Source organism: Myotis myotis, unplaced genomic scaffold (genome assembly GCF_014108235.1).
Source record: "Myotis myotis isolate mMyoMyo1 unplaced genomic scaffold, mMyoMyo1.p scaffold_m19_p_12, whole genome shotgun sequence".
Classification (NCBI taxonomy): Eukaryota; Metazoa; Chordata; class Mammalia; order Chiroptera; family Vespertilionidae; genus Myotis; species Myotis myotis.
The window spans coordinates 10331263-10346098 of NW_023416316.1; the positions used below are offsets into that span (position 1 = coordinate 10331263).

General features: G+C 46.8%; 1 protein-coding gene and 1 pseudogene across 2 annotated transcripts in view; one reads left to right on the forward strand and one right to left on the reverse strand.

Annotated features, from left to right (window-relative positions):
• The window catches only part of ASTN2 (astrotactin 2), a 746156-nt gene that overhangs the window by 62378 nt on the left and 668942 nt on the right, over window positions 1–14836 (reverse strand). The gene's annotated exons all lie outside the window — the stretch shown is intronic.
• On the forward strand, window positions 12395–12766 carry LOC118667105 (annotated as a pseudogene).

Here is a 14836-nt window from a genome sequence, read left to right on the forward strand (position 1 = left end):
TGTTTGCTTATTTACCTCTTTATTGTTATCCGATTACTAAAATGTTAGCTCCAGAACTCCAGGAGCCTGTCCACTGTGGTCCAGCATGTCATGGTCTCCCCAGTGTGTAGCAGAGTGTGGGGGGCACAGTAGCTGTTCATTAAGATGCACTGATGGATGAGGGAGAAGGAGGCTGGAGAGATGGATTTGGAAACCTGTTGAGACAACTGGCGCTCTTCCCTTAAGTTTTGCTCATACCCAATCTTTCCTCCCAAAGCTTTCCTTGGCCACCCTCCATCCACAGAGGGTCAGGCCCCTCCGGGGTTCCCACGCGTCCTTGCTTCCCACCACTATGGTCCTTAACCCAATGCCCTGAGATCACGTACTTAGTGCCGCCCTCCCCTGTGGACTGGGAGAATTTATGGAAAGGGACCTAGCCTATCTTATTCACCATCTGAGCCCTGGACCTGGGCGTGCGGAATGAGCACATCAATGAACGAGCAAAGCTTCCTTTCTGGCTGGAAGTCAGCCCAGGTGGGCTAGGGGTTCCGTGCACACTGTCCTTTGCACCGTGTCCCATGAGGACAGCAGATCTAGCGGGAAGGAGCAGTGATTGCAGAGTTGGGGACATGAGCTGCACCCCCACCTCCCGGGGAGACTCTGTGAACATGGGTTCACCTTGCTGCCAAAGCAGACGGCTGTGACCGAACAAAGGGGCATCAAACACTGCCCCAGCCTCTGCCTGACTTGATCTTGCAACTAACCCCAATGTTGTAACCCTCCTGACTTTTCTCTATATTTGCCTGTCTCTTAGCTCCCTCAGCCTTGGCCTCTTGGGGCTCTTCGTCTAGCTGCCAGACCCCCACACTCCAGGAAATTTCCCTCATTGATAATACTGCTTCTTGATCGCTAACCAACCCTGGCATTTCTGCCCAGCAGAGACCTCTGCCGCGTCGCCTCAGCATCCACGCTGGCTGCCCGAGTCCTCTCTTGACAATGAGGATGGCCTTCCGCTTCCTACAGCCTCTCCTTATGCAAAGCCCTTTACAGTTTGCAATTCATGCCCTCGCCTTCTTGTCGCATTTAAGCTGCATAAGTGCTTGGTGAGGTTGGCAGGACGAGATGGGGGTACAAATGCCCATTTTACAGAAGGAAAAACTGAAGCTGGGGAGAGGGATGTGTTCCCCCGATGAGGCACCTGGGCTCGAGCCTGCATTTCCTGACCCCTCGTCGGGTCTCGGCTGGGCCTTGTGCTCCGGCCTCCTGTCCCAGCCTTGGTGCCCAACAGGACCAGCACAGACGGACAGCCACCCCTGAAGTGCTAATGAGACATGCACCTCTACTGAGCCCTCCATGCGCTCCGTGATCCATACCTAACATTTATTCAGACGCCAGTATCAAATCCCACGTGTGGAGAAAACCGTGGCAAAGGCAGTATTGTGCTCAGTCCGGAGTGTAAATCCTGGCTTTGCCAAATGACTCTTCTAAGCAACTTCCTTAATCTCCCCGAAGCCTCATTCTCTTCATCTGCACAATGGGTGTGAAAATGCCCCTCTGAATGTAACCCCTGGAATCATGTTGAGAACTGACTTAGGCAATGTACGCAGCGCTTAGCACAGGGTTTGGCCCGCGGTAAGCGTTCAATCAGTGGCAGCCTTACTCTGCTTATTACTGTTGTTATGAAAAACACCGATTCACGAAGCACTCCCTATGGGGTGAGCAGAGAGGAGAAATTCAACAATCCAGGAAGAGTGAATTATCCTTGGGAACTGAGCACCTCACGCTCCTCCCAAACCAGAACGGCCCAGAGATTAAAAACTGCTGAATGCCCACAGCTTCCCTCCCTTTTCTAAAGATAAACCTCAAGGCCTGTGGTTAGCAGACAGCTGGGATATCTTCAGTAGACAAGGGAGCCTCTAATCGATTCCTCCCATCCCTCATCGATTCTTCTCCCCAAGCTTCAAACCCAAATCTGACCCGAACCCATCAAAGGTAGCTCCTGAGGACCCCACCTGCTCAAGGCACCAGAGGGGATGACTATGAGACCCTGAGGCCATTCCACTGCCCGACCCACTTCCACACCAGACTGGCACACACACACACACACACACACACACACACACACGGAGGCACACCCCTCCTCGGCCCATCCCTGTGCCCAGGCCTCCAGCAGGGAGTTCTCAGGGCGGAGAGAAGGTTGGCAAAATGAGTCAGGTTTTCTGATCGTGCAAACAACACCATTCCACCAGGCTGAGGTGAATCATTGAGAAGGAGGTGGGACCTGGGAGGTGGCAAAGAGGTAGATTTCCAAATGGGTGGGGAGAGGGAGAGAAATAGAGGAGAGCAGAGTTAGAAAGAACTACAGCCAGGAAATACTCAGAGACAGAGAAACTGAAGTAGAAATACACACCTATAGGAAGAAACAGGGAGAGGAAGAGGAAAAGGGGGAGAGAGAGAGAGAGAGAGAGAGAGAGAGAGAGAGAGAGAGAGAGGAAGGGAGGGAGGGAGGGAGGGAGGGATGGATGGGGGAAGGAGGGAGGGAGAGAAGGGTAGAGATTAAAACTGAGTGAAACAGATAGAAGTAGACTAAGATTGAGAAATAGGAAGGGAGGGAGGAAGGATATTATCCCAAAAGAGAATGGATAATAGCAAGACAAAAGCAGAAGCAGGAGGGACTGAGGCTGAGCGATGTAGAGAGTGAGAGGTGGACACTGAACCGCCCTGCCAGGGGAAGAACAGAGGAGGGTGCCTGGCCGTCACCGCACACGCGTGGCTTTCCCGAGGGCTGGCGAGTGCCTCTTATCATTCCCCGCTGCATGGCCTCACCGAGGGCCCTGGGCAGAGGGACAGACCCTGGGCCCAAAGTGTGGATGCTGCTCTCTTCCCTCCTCAGCTCTGGACCAAGCACCAAGCCCGCTGAAGGCCCTATTCCCAAGCCTGGATGAGGGATGGCTTGGGTGCCACCTGAATCCCACAGGCAGAGGAAACTTTCTGGAGATGCTCGGAGGCCGGAAGGGCCTCCACCAGAAATGGATACCCTTGAGCCCTTGACTGGGGCAATTTTCATGACCGTTTTCGTCCAAATCGCCCTCATCGGTCCCTCCCGCACACATACAGCTTTTATTTTCACTCCCTAGCAAAATGACTCCCCAGCTTCCCCACTTACACTGAACTTTTCCTTTAAATAGAGAAAGGGAAACAAGCTCTCTCTTCAATCCGTGATGAAAGCTATGAAAGGGTTTGTAAACTTGGAAAAGTTGGCAGGTCAGTTTTTCCTACTGTTTAATACATGCGTTAGGTTACCCTGCGTGAGTACACATGGTGTATAAGCTTCTAATTCATACTTAGCCCCGTGAGTTTACAGCTTTACATATATACATTTTATATATATTACACACATTTATATATGCTCACAGAAACACACAAATACATGTGTGCGTGTCTGTGTGTACATAAGTAATCCCTCTAAATGGCACAGCTCACTCACGTTACAAAGAACTCTCTCTCACTTGATCCAAACAATGACCTTGGGGGCAGGCAGGGTAGGATTATTGCCTCCCCTTTACGGGTACCTGTATATAAGGCAGAGGCTCCAGGGACCCACAGGTCTCCAGCAGGTCACAGCCCGAATCACACTGATCTCGTGCCCATAGGCCGGGCAGTGCCCACAGCTGAGCCTGCAGGACCCACAGCCAAGGGGAGCCAGAGCATCCTCTGTCCAGGGTTCCCTCTCCCAGGTGGAAACACTGAAGCTGGAGTCCCTGCCGGCACGTACGGTATTGCCGTGCAAAGTAGACAGCTGGCCAGGGTGCCCACGCTGGGCTAGGACTATACAGTGTACACGGTGTTTCAGATCCAGCCCCTCCTTACCAGGGTCCGTAAGACTGAAGGGACCCGGGGCCCCATGACTCCTGCAGCCAGAGCCACCCTGCTCTCCCCCGGCTGACCCTACTTCAATGACTCTGAGTCACCTTCACTGAAATGACAGCCCCAACCTCCATCCACACACATGCTGTTTTCTTCCTTCCAAGCTCATTACCACTCTTTGGCCTTACATTGTACATGGTTATTTACCATCGCTGCTCCCCACCTCCACTGGAACATAAGCTCCATGATGGGAAGGACTTTGTTTTGCTCAGTGCCGTCTCCTCAGCGACTAGACTAGTGTTTGGTGCACAGTATGTGCTCAGGAAGGGTGCATTGGATGACCTAACTCATACTTCCGCACAAAACACCCAGAGGCTAGCAGGCTGGCACTGCGGTTCCCATTTCACACCTGAGGCCTGGGGAGGTAAAGAAAGAGCCCCCACGCCCTTCCATTGGCGAGGGACTGGCAAGCTGAGCTGTCGGACTCAAACCCAATTCTTTCTATCCCAAGCCATATTTCCAATGGTCACTCCCCTTCCCCTTCAAGTATACACGGGGGCTGAGTGCCACCTGGATTCTGTTGTTGAGGTGAGAAGCCACAGCAGATGGAGGTGTTGGCGGGATTTCCCCACTCGTTCTTCACCCGGATGCAGGCCTGCCAGCGCCACCCTATATGCAAACCAGAGCACGGCCCTGGGCTGCGAGCACGCATGTTCCAGACCAGCCTCCGGCAGCCAAGAGGAGGACGGGATTGGTATCAAGTTGGTAGAAGGTGGGAAGAGGGCAGGAAGGGGCTGCCATCCACAAGGCTCTGAGAGGCAGGCGGGAGAAGCCCAAGGGCCCTTTCAGAGTAATTTCCACCCTATAAAGAGGTGATGACTGACTTAATTGCTGCCTCCTCGGGACAGCCAGGTCCTGCAGGGGAGGAAGGACTCGCTGACCCCTGGGTGAGAGGAAGGAACCTGGGATTGAACTTGGGCTGTGCTCTGACTTCACCTGCCCTCTCTGGATGACATGTTTCCCACCTATTCAAATAACACTTGGGCTTAGCAGTGGTTCTCAACCTTCTGGCCCTTTAAATACAGTTCCTCATGTTGTGACCCAACAATAAAATTATTTTCGTTGCTACTTCATAACTGTAATGTTGCTACTGTTATGAATCGTAATGTAAATATCTGATATGCAGGATGGTCTTAGGCGACCCCTGTGAAAGGGTCGTTCGACGGCCAAAGGGGTCACGACCCACAGGTTGAGAACCGCTGGCTTAGAGGAACTCCAGGGCTTGATCTGGGGAGATGGTGCTGAGAAAAACACAACCCATAGCTCCAGGCCGGGCAATGTGCCCGGTGCTCCACATACATGATCTCTTTAGAATTATTATATTCATTTCGCACTTGGAGAAATGGAGGTGCAAGGTCAATGATCCTGTCCAAACTCACAGAGATGGTGAATAACAGTGTTGGGGTCAGAACCCAGAGCAATCTGTCTCCGTGGCTTTAAAATTCAAGATCATGATGCCTTCCTTACAGAACTGTGAAGACGGGCAGTAATTACACAGAAAGATCCTAACAGTCCTTGGACCAAAGTAGACCGTACGTCATAGGAGGCCCTTGTGATTTTGATAATGATGCTTCTTCAGGGCGGCTCTGAGGATGAGCACACCTGAGGCAGGGGGCAGAGAGGAGGCTCGGAGGGGCTAAGCAGGCTTGGCTTGGGCAGACACAGGCACTTCCTCTTTAACCAGGCCTTTGACGCCTGCTTCAAATAGTACTTTCTAAAGTCATAATTTGCTAAACCAAGCAGTTCATGGGCCTTACTTCACAAATTATTACTTTGCTGTTTCAAAAGCCTCCCATAACAAGAACCAGCCCTCCGCCAGGCAGGCAGAGAGTCGGAGCGGAGTTCCGCGGGGAACGCATTGTCTCGGGGCAGCCGACGCTTGCAATATATTTTTGGCCGGGGCTGGTTAGAGTTTTAGCAAGGAGAGGAAGGCCAACATGTTTGTAAAAATTCACATAGCTTAGATGCTTAGATTTGGACTGAGGTCTGTTCACTCTAAACTTGAGGCATTATGGATGCTGCTTCCCTGTTTCATCGACAGGATATTTCTAATGTAGGTTTGCACAGTCTGGCGAAAGGAAAAGCAAGTGATTCCCGGTGGGGAAAGACTGAGGTCCCTTTTTTTAAATGTATTTTTTGTTAATCCTCACCGGAGGATATCCCTTCATTGATTTTTAGAGAGTGGAAGGGAGAGGGAGAGACACACAGAGAGAAACATCGATGTAGGAGATATGAACCCCGACCAGGGCCCGGAATAGAGCCTACAACCAAGGTACATGCCCTGGACCGGAATAAAAACCAGGACCTTTCTGTTCTCTGGCCAATGTTCTATCCACTGAGCCAAACCAGCTAGGGCTGAGGTTCCTATAGTTGAATGACTTCTACAAACATCTGCATTACTCACCATAGTAGGGAAAAATGTCTTTTATTTTGTTATCGTCTTACCAGGTAGGTGGCTACATAAAACATAACAACGTCGACTGGAAGGCAAGGGCACTGCCGAGACACAGTGCTTTACTATTTGAGCCATGGGTCTTAACCACTGCAGGGGGGGGGGGGGGGGGGCGGGGGGGGAGGGGGTTGGGAGGGGAGCATTTCCATGGGAAAATGTGGTCAGAGTTCCCTTCCACGCAGCGCCAGAAGGCCTCTCCCCGCCGCCTTGTGCAGTCTCTACAAGGCAGCATGGTGTCATGGAAAAGCTCTGTGTTTAGAGCATGAGGACATAAGTTCCAGTCCCAGATTTCCTGCTGTGCTAGTTGAATGACCCTTGGACTCTCAGTTTCTTTATCTGTCAAGCAGGCATGAAAACTCCTACTTCTCTGAGGCTTTCTGAGCTTAAAGGAAAATAATGCTTGCAGAATCACTTTGAAAGCTGTGAAGGCCCCATACAATTTTTTAAAAACATGTTTTTATTGATGAGAGAGAGAGAGAGAGAGAGAGAGAGAGAGAGAGAGAGAGAGAGAGAGAGATGGATGAGAGAAACATAGATCAGCTGCCTCCTGCACGCCCCTACTGGGGATCGAGCCTGCAACTTGGGTATGTGCCCTGACTGGGAATTGAACTGGCGATCCAGCACTTGGTGCATGGGACAACGCCCAACCAACTGAGCCACACCGGCCAGGGCACTCCCATACGATTTTGAAGTGTGGTTAGCAACTCTCCAGTCTGTTAGGATGGGAGCCCCCTAGACAACTCCTACAGGAAAGTGGGTGTTCATGTCTCAGGGTCCGTGCCAAGGTTGCAAGCCTCTCTGTGGACATGTGCCTGCTTCTGCTCAGAGATTCCCGGGTGACTTCTCCAAAAGCTTCAACTTCCAAACTGGCATGAGCTCCAAGATACAGAGAACTAAGAGAGCAATGACGGCAACACATGTGGACAATATGTGGTGTAGCTCCTGCCCGTTTGGGGCCCTCCTGACCGAGAATAGGGAGGAGGCGGAGGGTGTGACGTAGGAGGAAGCAGCAGAGCACAGGACAGACAGCCTGCCAGCTCAGGGGCTGGGATTTCCTCACCCCCTCCACCTGTGTCCAGCCAGAGAGGCTAAATACCACCAACAGTTTCCGACCTCTATGCCACTGAAACATGTTACTAAATCAAGCATGAGACTAAAACCTGTATCCCAAAGCTATTCATCTCAACTCTACCGTTGGTCCTTGCTAACATTGATGATGTTAGCCTAGGGCAGTGAGCACAGTGCATTTATTAAAACAGTGGCCAAAGGAAGAACTGGAAATTCCCAAGATGCCAAGGGAGCTTTCTTGTTCCTTTATCCTTTATCTTGCTTAGGGTTCCGGCCCTAAGCAAAGCTCTCCCCATACAATTCCCTGGCTGAAAGGCCCTTCCTTGTTCACCAGGGGCCTCAGAAAAAGAATGGAAGCTCTTTAGAGTCACCCTAACCAGTGCAGACCCAACCGGTACTCCAGACCCCCTCTCTCCACAAACCATCCCTTCTGGGGTTCATCCCCAAATGGAGCTCGCAATTTCACACCTCTGCTTCTGCCTGAGCTGTTCCCTCAACCTGGTAAACCTCTTCGTCCTGTCCCCTTGCCTGTCACCAGCAACATCCCTCTCACTGAAATCCTCTTCACTTCCAAGGCCCAACTCAATGCCATCTTCTCTAGGAAGCCCCTCTTGATCCAACCCCTTCCCCAGCCCTCTGTACCCCTTTTTCTCTAATCCATAGTTGACCTCTCTTATGTGGTGCTAATTTCATTCACACAAGGGACAAGGCATCTGAAGGCTCAGGTTGCGAACACCCACCTCCTACACGCATGGGTACCACATCATGTAAAACTCTAGAAGCCTCTCTTTCCATATCTGCAGTATGAGGATAATCACGCTACCCGCTGTATGGGGATGGTGTGACGGGAGATAGGAAAGTAAATTTTAAATTTTGAAACAAGAAAAATTGGTCATTGTGACTTTTTAGTAAGCCTCCCTAGCTGGGTTTTTAATTTCCTGGTGAGCCCAGTCTGATATCTGTATCCCAGGTGCTCAGATCCAAATCTGACCCAGCACAAGTGATTAGAAAATTCATACATTTAACAAATGAATGAGTTATACAAGAGTTAGGAAAGAGAACAGAAGGCTATTTTCAACATGAGAATGACCCCTTCTCGGTCAACTCCATCAGGGTTCTACTGATATTCCTTTTCAGAACATCTGATTGTTCCCTTCATAGAACCTGTCACCATGTGACTGTCTATATGTGGATGTTGGCTTATCTCTCAGCTGCATTTGACGAGCCCCACCCCCAATGATGGAGACGAATTCTCTTTTGTCTACTGAATAGCCAGCATCTAGGACAGCACATGGCATGAAACAGCCACTACAGAGGATATGAATGAATGCACAGATTTCATAAAACCAGAAAATCATGCCCAGATGGAAGGGGAAGACAATGTGTAGCCTTTGTTTAATAACTATTTATTAACACAAGCAGTGACACCTTCTTGCCCCCACCCATCCCCTAGCCTGGGGTAGGGGCACAATCTTTGTTCCCATTCATTCTTCCACTCTCTCCCATGAAAACATGTATCATGCTGTTTTTCGCATTTGTCCGTATCCTTGTCTGCTTACCTAATAGACTATAATCTTCAAAACAGAACCTACCACAGCAGATGGGTAAGATCAGAGGACTCTTTGGCTATCACAGAATCAGAAGAGCTGGGGCAACTGCCACATGGGAAACAGGATACTGATATAGAATCAAAAAGTCGAATTTTAAGTCATAGGTACTGAGGGTGGCGTTCACAGCCAGAGAACGCCAGAGCCAGGGCAGCTGGGATTGGGAGAGGTATCGTCTGTAAACACCAGGTACTCAGGTGTGATTTCACAGAGTGACCACAGCAACGCTTCTAGGCTGCTATCATTTTACAGAGCATGGAACTGAGGCTCAAAGAAGCTTAATAATCTGCCCATGATCACAAGGCCCCTAGGTGGCCACGTCACGGCGGAAACCAGATCTGTATGCTCCAGCTTCACTCCTGACCTCATTCTGTGACGATGCCTCCTGGTGCTTAGGCTGCCTCCGACTTAACCTGCCAGGAATGAGCCAGAGCTGTGGTTGTCAGTTCTGGATTAGCTTCTAAGAGAGAGAAAGAAAGAAAAGAAAGAAAGAAAGGAAGGAAGGGAGGGAGGGAGGGAGGGAGGGAGGGAGGGAGGGAGGGAAGGAGGAAGAAAGGAAGAAAGCAAAAAAGAAAAAAAAGGAGGGAAGAAGGAGGAATGGAAGAAGAAGGGAAGGAAGGAAGGAAGGAAGGAAGGAAGGAAGGAAGGAAGGAAGGAAGGAAGGAAAAAAGAAGGGAAGGAGAAGAGAGAAAGGAAAAAGAAAGATAGATCCTGGTACCAAGCCAGCCCTATTGGAAAGGGATCTTCCGGGTTGTGACCTGTGACTTAATATTGAAAAACATTCTCCAGGTGATCCTTGTGCCCAAGAACAGAGAACCATGGTCCTGGGGGGACTTATGCTCTGGGTCTAGTGTTTGACTTGTGGCTTCTACTATCCTTTCAGTCCATGCTTTATCAATTCTGAAATACATACTTTCAATAGCGCTGACATTGACACGCGTCCTACAAGTGATGCGAGGCAGGAATGGTTCCCGCCAGCCAGGCAGCAGCCTTCACTGTGTGCACCTGTGTGAGCCTGGATGCCATTCCTGGTGCGTCAGCTGGATACACACACCCTCGGTGTTTCAGGGCACAAACTACTCAAGAACTAATTGTGGAAGGAACATGAGTTCCAGCTGTTGTCTGACAGCCTTCTCTGATAACTACTGGTAAGATGATAAAAGTGCCAACATTAGAATTTAAAGGAAAATTCCAGAGATAACAATGGAGTCTTCTTTTTAAAAATGCAATAATAAAAATGAGTGATGTATTGATACATGCTACCACATGGATGAACCATGAAAACATGATGCTAAATAAAACAAGCCAGACACACAAGACCACCTATTGTAAGATTCTGTTTCTATGAAATGTCCAGAATGGACAAATCCATACAGAAAGGAGACTAGTGCTAGTTTAGGACTGGAGAAATGCGAGGAGTGTGAGAGTGGAGGCTCATGGGGATGGGGTATATTCTGAGGATGTTGGAAATGTCCTAAAATTGATTGTCACGATAGTTACAACTCTATGAATGTACTAAAAACTATAAAATTATACATTTTAAACAGGCAAATTGTATAGTATGTACATTATATCTCAATAAAAATTTTTTAAAAAAACTATGGGGATAGGGGTGGGGGAGAAATACAGCATAACCAATCCTTTGGCTAGCAAAGAGAACAATGGTATACGGAAAACCCAGAATTCAATGACCCTAAGTCAAAAAGGGAATCAGAAAAGGCAGGCAGAAGCTGGATATGAAGAAGTTTTATGAATATGTGAATGTGTATTTTACTTTTATATCACAGGAGTGATGAATTGTAAAAATATAATCAGGATAAATAAACTCTTCCAATACGTCTAAACATTTAATTGGTAAGAAAACACTGGGATATAGTTCCGTTGGCAGCATTTTCTTTTCTTTCTTTTCCAATGACCAGCTGTGAAATATCCCTTACCCTCTCCATCCCTAAGCTTTCCTCTCTCTACAGCAGATTTATTTCCAAGGATGCTCGTGGCTCTCAGGTGTTTCAGTTCTAATCTAAATTTCTATTCCTGTCTGGCGGGAAATTCACCGTTCATTAGATCCCGCCCCAGATCACAGGCTTGAAGAGTAAGGAAAAGAGGAAACTGCCACACCTGTCTATATGTATCTTCCACTGAAGGAAATGTGCCGAGAGAGAAAGGTAAAATGATTTCTTGCACCTTTCCCTTGATTATCTGTAGATTTCATTTTCTAATCCCCTAGGAAGCCCAGATCCCCAGAGAGCTGAGAGTGAATGAAATAACACATTAAGAGGGAAAACTCCGGGCCTGTGGTCAAATTGTTTTCGCCTCCCCGGGCAACCACTTGGGCCACAGCACTGGCCTCCAGTGAGCTCCCCTGGGGGTGCGAATGTCCAGCTTGTAGGTGGCTCCCTGATCTGCGTGCAGGGCACCACCCAGGACATGGAACGCACTAGCCTCAGAGGCAGCTCAGGAAGAGAGAAGACTTTCAAAAAGAAAAGAAACAAAACAGAAGAGACTGGCTTCCAGGCTCTGCCGGAGAAGCACATCTTTTCCAGTAGTTCCAGGATTCTTTCAGTTACCAGACTTTTCATAAAAGATTATTTGTGTCTAACATGCAAAGACCCATGTTTATTTGAGCAGTCTCCAAAGCAAGTGAGAAATTTAAAATGTTAACACTGGAGAAAAGGTAAATAAAATCTGGGCTATAAAACACTAAACAGACACTAAAATGTTTGCAATACTATAAGGGAAGACTTGGCTTTCACAATGCAATAAAAGAGGTAGGAATTTTTAAAAAAATATGTTCTCCATTATATAAAGAATATTCACTGTCTGGGAAGGAAATAGGACAGATATTCTGATCATCTTATACTGGTAGAGCTCGGGGTGATGTGTTCCTGTTTCTGCATTCCCATTCTATAATAAACGTGCAATGTCCTTTTCCATCATGAAATTTAATTCTACTAAACATAATTGAAAATGTTTTTCTCATTATAAAAACTAAAATGTTTGTTACAGAAAATTTAAGAAAAAAGATGGAAATAGAAATCTGCCAGACTTAACACACACACACACAAAAACAACTTATGATAATATGATAGCATGTCGGTATATATGCTTACATTCACTGTTGTTTGGATACATAAACAGCACACACACACACACACACACACACACACACACACACACACACACACACGAGATCCATGATAGATGAGACACTGTGAGGTCTACGCATCCTGTCACTCTACTTCTGACCACTGGGCTGTTTGTTTTTGGCATGGTTTTCCTAGGTGACCCTATTCTTTGAATCGCAGATGATTGGACTTTAAGACGTTACAGGAGGTCCTCTAGCCAGAGTTAGTGGGGCTCCATCCAAGAACAACCTATGGTTTGGATTGGGGTTATTTTTGGGCCAGAAGGGACCCCATTTGAGGATGGAACATTTAAGCTTATAATAGAATTCACTGAGGACTATCCAAATAAACCACCTACGGTTAGATCTGTCTCTGAGATGTTTCATCCGCATGTCTGTGCAGATGGTAGTATATGTCTGGGCATAGTTCAGAGCCGCTGGAGTCCATCTTAGGATGCAGCTCCCATTTCTACATCCGTACTGTGTCTACTGGATGAGCCCAATCCCAATAGTCCAGCAAGTAGCCAGGCCTCCCAGCTATCCCAGAACAAGCGGGAATATGGAAGCCGTGTTTCTGCGAAGGTAGAACAGAGCTGGTGTGATTGTTGACTTGGGTGCGCAAAAGAAGAGGCAAGGCATAGGAAAAACATATATTGATGTGCTTGTCACCCTCCTATTCCTCAGTGTCATTAAAAGCAAAGTCCTGTGCTATTTCCACCTTCCCTCGCTGAGCTTTTCCTACCCTTTTTACCTTCTCCTTGAACATCAAATAAAAAAACAAAAACAACCCTCTACAAGATCAAATGTACTGTACCTGGGTTACAAGCAAAATTTACTAATACTTAATTCATTTTCTGTCTGACCTCATTTCCAGCTTTGGGGCAGTATGCTGTTACCGTACTTTACACAAAGCTGTTAAAATGAGTTGTTATACAAGTGGTGCTTCTGCATAGCTTGAATGACTAGGATACTATTTTTAACAAAATGATTCCAATACTTTAAGGAAAGACTTGGCTGACGTGTTTCATCCATGAGCCAAACCAGCTAGGGCAACGTTTAGTGGCTTATAAGATCTCTAAGATCCGCTGTCTATAAAGGGACCTAATAAGTCCTATCACTTTAAGTTAATACGTTGTTTTAAATTCAGATCAATTCAAGTTAGTATGTTTATTATTTTGGGCTAAAGGTCATTGAAAGCAATACAAATTCATTGTCAACTTTAAGAATAATTTAGAAAAGTATGAACCAAGCCAAGTTATAGATTCAAGAGAAAAAAAAAAAAGGTAACATTTTGAAGCTCTTAAAGACCTTCATCAGTGCCATTCATCAAACTGTCGTTTTAAGAACATTGTTTTTGAAATAACCTTCGTGTTCATATTTTAAATGTCCAAAAAGGGCCATAGAGTATATGTGTTAGCCAGCGGTTCTCAACCTGTGGGTCGTGACCCCTTTGGGGGTCAAACGACCCTTTCACAGGAGTCGCCTAAGACCATCGGAAAACACATATATAATTACATATTGTTTTTGTGATTAATCACTATGCTTTAATTATGTTCAATTCGTAACAATGAAATTGGGGGTCACCACAACATGGGGAACTGTATTAAAGGGTCGTGGCACTAGGAAGGTTGAGAACCACTGTGTTAGACAGTAATATTGCCTTTTTTGAAACTAATTTAGATTGACTATTAGCTCAACTAAATATGCATTCTAAGGACCATCCCATACTTTTTTTTCGGTGCATAGAAAAGATTTTAAGAAAATGAAGGGAGTTCTTCATATTCATAGGTTTCGGGATTATAGCATAAAAGAAGACTGACACACTCTTCAGTTGATTATGGCGTAGTTTTGAAACAGATTGTCATAAAGGAAAAGGAAGCTTAAGGGGACATAGGAGTGTTACTATTTCTTGGAGATCCTAAAGTGGAACTGTTGGGTCATATGGTAGTTCTATTTCTCATTTTTGAGGAGCCTCCATACTGTTTCCCACAGCAGCTGCACCATTTTACATTCACACCAACAAGGTACAAGAGTTCTGATTTCTCCACTTGTTGTCTTGTGTTCCTTTGGAAATCTCCATTCGAACATGTGTGGGTTGATATCTCATTGTGACTTTGATTCACAATAGCCAAGATATTGAAACAACCGAAATGTCCATCACCAGATAAATGGATAAAGAAAATGTGGAATATACATACAATGAGACATTATGTAAAGACAAAGGAATTCTGCCATGTGACAACATGGATGAACCTTGAGGACATTATGATAAGGGAAAGCAGCCAGTCACAGAAGAACAAATAGCGCATAATTCCACTTATATGCAGTGTCCAAAATAGTCAAACTCATAGACACAGAGAGTGGAACGGTGGTTTCCAGGGGCTGGAGGAAGGGAAAAGGGGACGTTACAGATAAATAGGCCTGAAGTTTCAGTTTTGCAAGATGAATAAAGCCCAGAGATCTGCTATACAATAAGGAGTTACAGTTAACAACACTGTATTGTGCACTTAAAAGTCTTGCTAAGAGGGCAGAGCTCATGATAATTCTTCTTACCACAATAAAATAAGATTTTTTAAAAAACAAAGAAGCTGGAAATTGCATGAAAAACAGAAGCTGAACAAGGTAGACTAGCATACACTATGACACATCCTATGCTGCTGAGCTGAACCAGCAATCCCT